The sequence below is a fragment of the Bombyx mori genome, chromosome 12 (genome assembly GCF_030269925.1).
Source record: "Bombyx mori chromosome 12, ASM3026992v2".
Classification (NCBI taxonomy): Eukaryota; Metazoa; Arthropoda; class Insecta; order Lepidoptera; family Bombycidae; genus Bombyx; species Bombyx mori.
In genome coordinates this window covers 11,330,016-11,336,341 of record NC_085118.1, presented here as the reverse complement: position 1 = coordinate 11,336,341, position 6,326 = coordinate 11,330,016, and the positions used below count along the sequence as shown (strand labels likewise).

Below are 6,326 nucleotides of genomic sequence, written 5' to 3'. Positions count from 1 at the left end.
CATTGAGACTTTGAATTCATAGCTCAAGTATGGAGGCATTCAAAGTAGGCTCTGGGAACTGCTTAGCGTTAGGTGACTTTGGGCTCGTCTGTCTTTTGCACGTTAATAACAAAACACAACGAACTATAATTACCGCGATAATTATGTGAATTATTTACCCTTTTTTTGTGCGCCAACAAATAATTCTAATGAAGATGAATATTTTTGCATTTTAAATACATTTTAATAAATGTTTAAGTGTATTTTATTTAAAATGCCCGTTTATAGTTGTGTTTGTAGACATGTATGTGGTTTAGCGGTCACACAAACTCGCTAGTGGCTCTAGTCTCTCACTCAAGTCTCAAGTCTCACTGGGCGTTTTCAGTATTCCACCGACCGTGTCTATGCGAAGTCGTTTACGTCTCATAACCACGGAAACGCGCACCGGATTTCGCGCGTTATCTTTAGAACTATTTACGAGTAATTGCTTATTATCCAAAAGTGCAAAATATATAATAAATTTATATGTGTGTGAATGAAAATTATTTCTCGACTAGGTCACTTTAAAAAGGTCACGTTCATTAATCGTGAAATGAAAATTTAATTAAGAAATCGTGTGTATTAATTAATGTATCAAGAAAGTATCAATAACGCGTTTGTTTAAATATTCGGTAAGTACCATAAATACGTTTGATTAATTTGAAGGCTAAAATACCTTTTTAAATATCAATATATGTAATATAAATCCTTAAAAATATAAAATGTCCTGTTGTTAGATTTTGGCTGATAACTTTTCGGAAAATATTTTAATCTTAATGTGGTTTCTTGACTAAACTAAAGTAGCCGTTTTTGAAATACAGTCTTAAAAACCATATTTCGCAATATAGGCAGATAAAATGATTCGAAAAAATCGAAATGGCTTATCACCTTGATTATTCCAATAATTCACGGGTCCATTCATATCGACAAATGGTTTACATAAATTTAAATTCGAAATGAATAAAGTTGATTTTGCAAAGAATTGAATTAAAATTGTATTTCTTCCACATGTTCGTTTAATTTACATTCGTGCAGAACCGATTAGAATTACTATGAATCGTTCATCAATAAATGAAAAGATAAGTAAATTATGTATTTACTTATTGTCAATATGCTGTTATTGTTTGATTAATACAAGGTGTTTAAAAGGAGATTCTTAGTGGGACAAAGTAATTACAATGTCATCTCTGAGTACGTTACCCCTATAAACTTAATTAAAATTTAAAAATATATTTTGTGATGGAAATATAAATTATGTTTTAATGTACCTTGGTGAAAAATTCAATGAAATCAAACAAATTGCGAAGAAACGTAGGTGTTCTTTTGACAATGAAAACTGTAATGTTTGCGGGGATTTTCGTTGTTCACTACCAACGTTTGAAAATTATTATCTCGGAATGTTTTAATATTATTTACCAAAACATTAATATTTGTGTTCACTATATTTTGAACTTTATAGTATATGTATTATGTATAGAATAAATTTATATTAATAATGAATACGGAAAACGATTATAGACCGTATTACAGTGTATTAACGTGCTCGACACAAGTTTCGTTACGGTTTAAACAAAATTACAATTTGCGTTTATAATTTTTAAATTTATAAGCCACTCGAACGCCTTTGTCATTAAAATTGCTTTTCGAAATATTAAATAGTACTCGTAGTAGTGAATATTACTTTATGAATCAGGCTCTATCGTTTGTTCCTTTGATGGACAGACATCTCGGCTATCCTGATTAGACCATGACTCAAACTATTACGCGCGCTTTCGTCACGGCAGATATTTAAGGGATGGTGATATTTATGTTAGGCTTGGCCGCGACACAGGTGTTGCCGATGTTCATGATCAATGGTGACGACTTGTCATCAGCAGGCGCGTAATTATAAGTGCCAATAATTACGAAAGTTTAATAATTACTTAGGTATGCGGGGTTTATTACGCCGCGTTGTTCCTTCGTCGTGGAAATCACGTGTTTATTTACTTATTACGTAATCACTTAGACGAAATGCCTTCCACTTAATGATTGATAAGGTTGGCGGACGGATATGCGCTGGAAGGCGCAAAACTTTGTTACTAGAGAACAGGGAGTAGCTGTTTCGCTTGGAGACTAATAAAGACAATGCTCTATTGACAGTGAGCCTACAGTCCTAAAGAAACTTCTAGAGAAGAAGAAACGTAGATTTGCGCTAAGCATATAAATATTTTGTGATTAATAATAAATCTGTTCAATATGTCTATATATCGTAGGTATCTACTATTATATATTAGGTAGGTAATATTATTATAATGCTATATAAAAATAAATGAGCTGTTCGAGAGATAAAAAAAAACAATCTAAATGTAAGCCTTAGCATTTATTATAGGATTAAAAATTTTACGTATTTCGGGCGCTTTTGGTATCTAGTAAAGGATTAATATAATATTGTTATGTAACTTTTGAAGGCGTTTCATCTCGAGACCCTTGTCGCTAAATTAAAGGAAGGCCAATCCCTAGGTCAGACCCAAGTCGGAAGTCACTGACAGTCGAACGACATTATGAAGATTAAACCATAACCTTTTTCATTAAAACATTTGCCGAATTGAGCACAATCGTTTTCAGTATTAATGCTTAACCTTTCTATGCTCTATTGAGCATCAAAGTATAATAATTAAAGCAAAGCAAATAGAAAGCGTTAAATACAAAAAGTGAAATGGACAGTGTTATCGCCAAGAGCGCTCTCTACCGGACAACCACTGGACAAGAATCATTGATATTTTCCGTGTTGATCCTACCCGATTGAAAATTACACAATAACAACATAATAATGCTGTGCTATACATTTATTTATTTATTTATCGTATGGCATTCGTTTACACTGCGTGGTTATAATTGAAATTTACAGTTTGTGATTAGGGTATTCTAATTGACGCAGTGTAGTTGAAACCGGGAGATCCTCAGGAGGACAGTTCCGTTGCCAGGTTGTTGCACTATTAGCACCACCCAGGGGTCACGTGTAGGGTAGCGGTGGGTAATCTCCTACGGACGTTATGCAACTTCGACCCCCGATACATGAAACTTAATAAATAAATATTATACAAATGTAAAAAATATTCTGTGCAAAATAATTAATTGTAATTTGGGTGACCTTTCTTGGGAGCAATGTGTCCTACTAGTACGTTTTGATGGTATCGGTGTACGTAAAGCATCAGCTGTTGCGCTGCCGGCCTTTCTGGCTTCTGCACACGCCACCTGTCTCATAGTCGGTAATGTTCTCAACCCTTGTATGGGTTCCGTAGAGATTGTGGGTGTGTCGGAGGGTGGATCGGCCTGGCAGTCTTTGTGTCAGGCGGATTTTACTACTTTACCGCATCTGCAGCGTTCTTTTGGACACTCCACTTTGTCAACGTATACAGCAACAGTTGCTACAGTCATATGATAACAGTGTGGACATTGCTCGTTTTCGCGTCGTTACCGAAAAGGAATCTAGTTACTGGCTCCAAGCCTATCCATTGTCCAATACAGGCACGTTGTTGGACAACAACGCTTTCTCGCTAGCTATTGACTTACGATTGGGGGCCCATATTAACGTGCGACATTTCTGTGTCTGTGGCGAGTACGTCAATGAGCTTGGACATCACGGACTCTCGTGCCAGAAAAGCGCTGGGCGTATTCCAAGACACGCGTCTTTAAATGATATGGTAAGAAGGGCGCTCACTACAGTCAATGTTCCGGCTGTCTTGGAGCCCATCGGGATTTTGAGGTCAGATGGGAAAAGGCCCGATGGAGTCACGCTAATTCCATGGTCAGTTGGTAGGAGCCTGGTATGGGATGCTACTTGTGTGGATACTATGGGTTCCTGTCATTTAGATGGTACTTCATCCCGCCCCGGTTCAGCTGCAGTTTCAGCAGAAATTTCAAAAAAGCGGAAGTATTCGGGTTTGGGGTCTTCTTATTCTTTTTTGCCTTTCGCGGTTGAGACGATGGGCCCTTGGGGCCCTGAAGCAAAGAATTTTTTATCAGAAATCTCCAAACGCTTGAAGGTTACACATGATGCTAAGGCTGGCTGGTACTTTGCACAGAGAGTGAGTCTGGCTGTCCAACGAGGTAACGTAACCGGTACCTTGGGGACTGTGTCTCCTTCAAGCACATTGGAAGATTTGTTCTACTGTGAGTTGATTTATGTTAAATTAATTTGATTTGTTGAATTATAAATAAAAAAATATTAATGTAAAACTATTTCAAAAAACTATACCTAGTCAGGTCATAAATTCTGTCACACGTTTAATGTAAAATAATTGAAACAAGTTTATTCATTATGTAACCATTCATATACCAAAATGAACTTAACAAAACATAGATTCTTATGACACTAAAGTTTATTCAAAATGACCTCCGTGATTTTGAATACAGGCCTTCAATCTGCGCGGCCAGTCGTCTATCGCAGCACGAACGAGGTCCATGTCAATATCGGCGGCTGCCTTAATCAAGGATGTCTTGAGTGACTCCAAATTGGGATGAGGTTTTGAGCACGCCTTTTCCTCCAAGTGTTGCCATATCTTGTAATCTAACGGATTCAAATCTGGACTGGAGGAGGGCCAGTCTTCGTGCCGGATGAAGTCGATTTCACGCGCCGCCAGCCAGTCTTGTGTGCTCTTCGCTCTATGAGCTGGCGCCGAATCTTGTTGGAATACCCAGTGCCTGTTATTGAACATGGTATGAGAAACAGGTTCCACAAGGTTCGTCAGGACTGTATTTTGATACACAACTGCGTTCGTTTTTACACCTTTCTCACAAAAATGTACCTCTGTTAAGCCCCAATAAGAAACTCCCAACCATACCATGAGCGAGGATGGAAAATGACCTCGTTGGACACGCGGAATACGGTTGCTCGCTTCTTCACTACTGTGTGCGTACACCTTATCATTTTGTTTGTTGTAGCTCTCTTCTACGGTAAAAATTTTTTCATCCGAAAAAAGAATTTCCCGATATTTTTTTCCCGCGTACCGTTTCAACAAAGCGCGGCATCTCTTCAGTCTCAGGTCCATTAGACGAGCATTCAAACGATGTCCTGTTTTTCTTCAATATGCCCGAAGCCCTAAGTCTTCATTTAACACCCTTTTCACCGTGGTTCTGCTTAACCCCATCTGAAGGGCCAACAGTTTCTGCTTACGTTTGGGATTTCTTTGAATTCGCGCCTTCACAGCTTTTTTTAGTTAGCAGTTTATCTCGTAGTATCGGAATTATTGGCGGTTGACCAGCTTTCCGCCTGCGGCTTCGCCCGCGTAGATCACACAATACATCACGTGGGCTGATACCCAAGCTCAATATGTAGTAAGATTAAACGTAGCTTATATTATTTTATATTATTTCTTATATTATTTCCATAACAAATTTCTAGCTACGGGAAAATCCGTTGAGTGATTCTGGAGATGATTCCGAAGAAATCAGCTAACAGGAAAGATTTCTAATAATTTCTTGTTTAGGTTATGTTACACTTATTGAATTTAACCTCTCTCTATTTTTATTACTTTTCAAAATGTACAGGCACCGGATCCTACTTTTCTATTATATGAATTTTTAAATGACTAACTTGAATCCGTGATTCAATTTTACAAATAAAACCCATGTTTATTTATTCTTACTTATTCCTTCAATGTTTTTTATTTATTTCTCACGGGAATAAATAAACACGCACAACGTTTGTAATTAAAGGAAACCCTAAAATTGCTTTTGTAAATATTTTATACCGTAAGTAATGTGATTAAAAGAAGGAATTTTATGCAAAATATACAGCCAGAAGTGGCTTTGATTTTGAGATTGCTCTGGTTACGGCTTAAAACCGACTGAGCCGTGTGCTTGTCTCGCCAACTTTTCTAATAACAAAAAGTTAAAAAACTATCTTCTTTGTTCGTTTTTCCCCTAATTACCTAAAATGTAACGGCGCAAAAGGTCAATTAGTGTTTAATTAAACATGTACCAAATAAATCCAGAGCATTACTGAACGTCGCCTGAATAGTAAGACGACACCTTGAAACAAATCTAAATTAATTACAGATAAGATTTTCTATTGGAAGCCAATATTGCTCCGCTACCAATTAAATAGAAAGAATGTTCTTTTTTGCCGAACTAGTGTATATTTTTATGAAGTTGTTACAATGATGATAACTTATTAAATTGTAAGAATATTAGGTGTGTAGTTTAATTGATATGAAAATTAATCGTGAAGCGATTTCCAATTGATGAACGCTTCGGCTACGCGTACGATTGCGATTAGATTATGTATGTAAATATATAATATATTTTTTTAAAGTTATTGCATAGCT

General features: G+C 36.6%; 1 protein-coding gene across 2 annotated transcripts in view; it reads left to right on the top strand.

Annotated features, from left to right (window-relative positions):
• Window positions 1-354: 354 nt before the first annotated feature.
• The window catches only part of Pbanr (pheromone biosynthesis activating neuropeptide receptor), a 95,672-nt gene continuing 89,700 nt past the window's right edge, over window positions 355-6,326 (top strand). The window contains exon 1 of one of the 2 annotated variants that reach the window (XM_021347554.3): window positions 355-650. The gene's annotated coding sequence lies outside the window, so the exon portion shown is untranslated. 2 annotated transcript variants of the gene reach the window in all.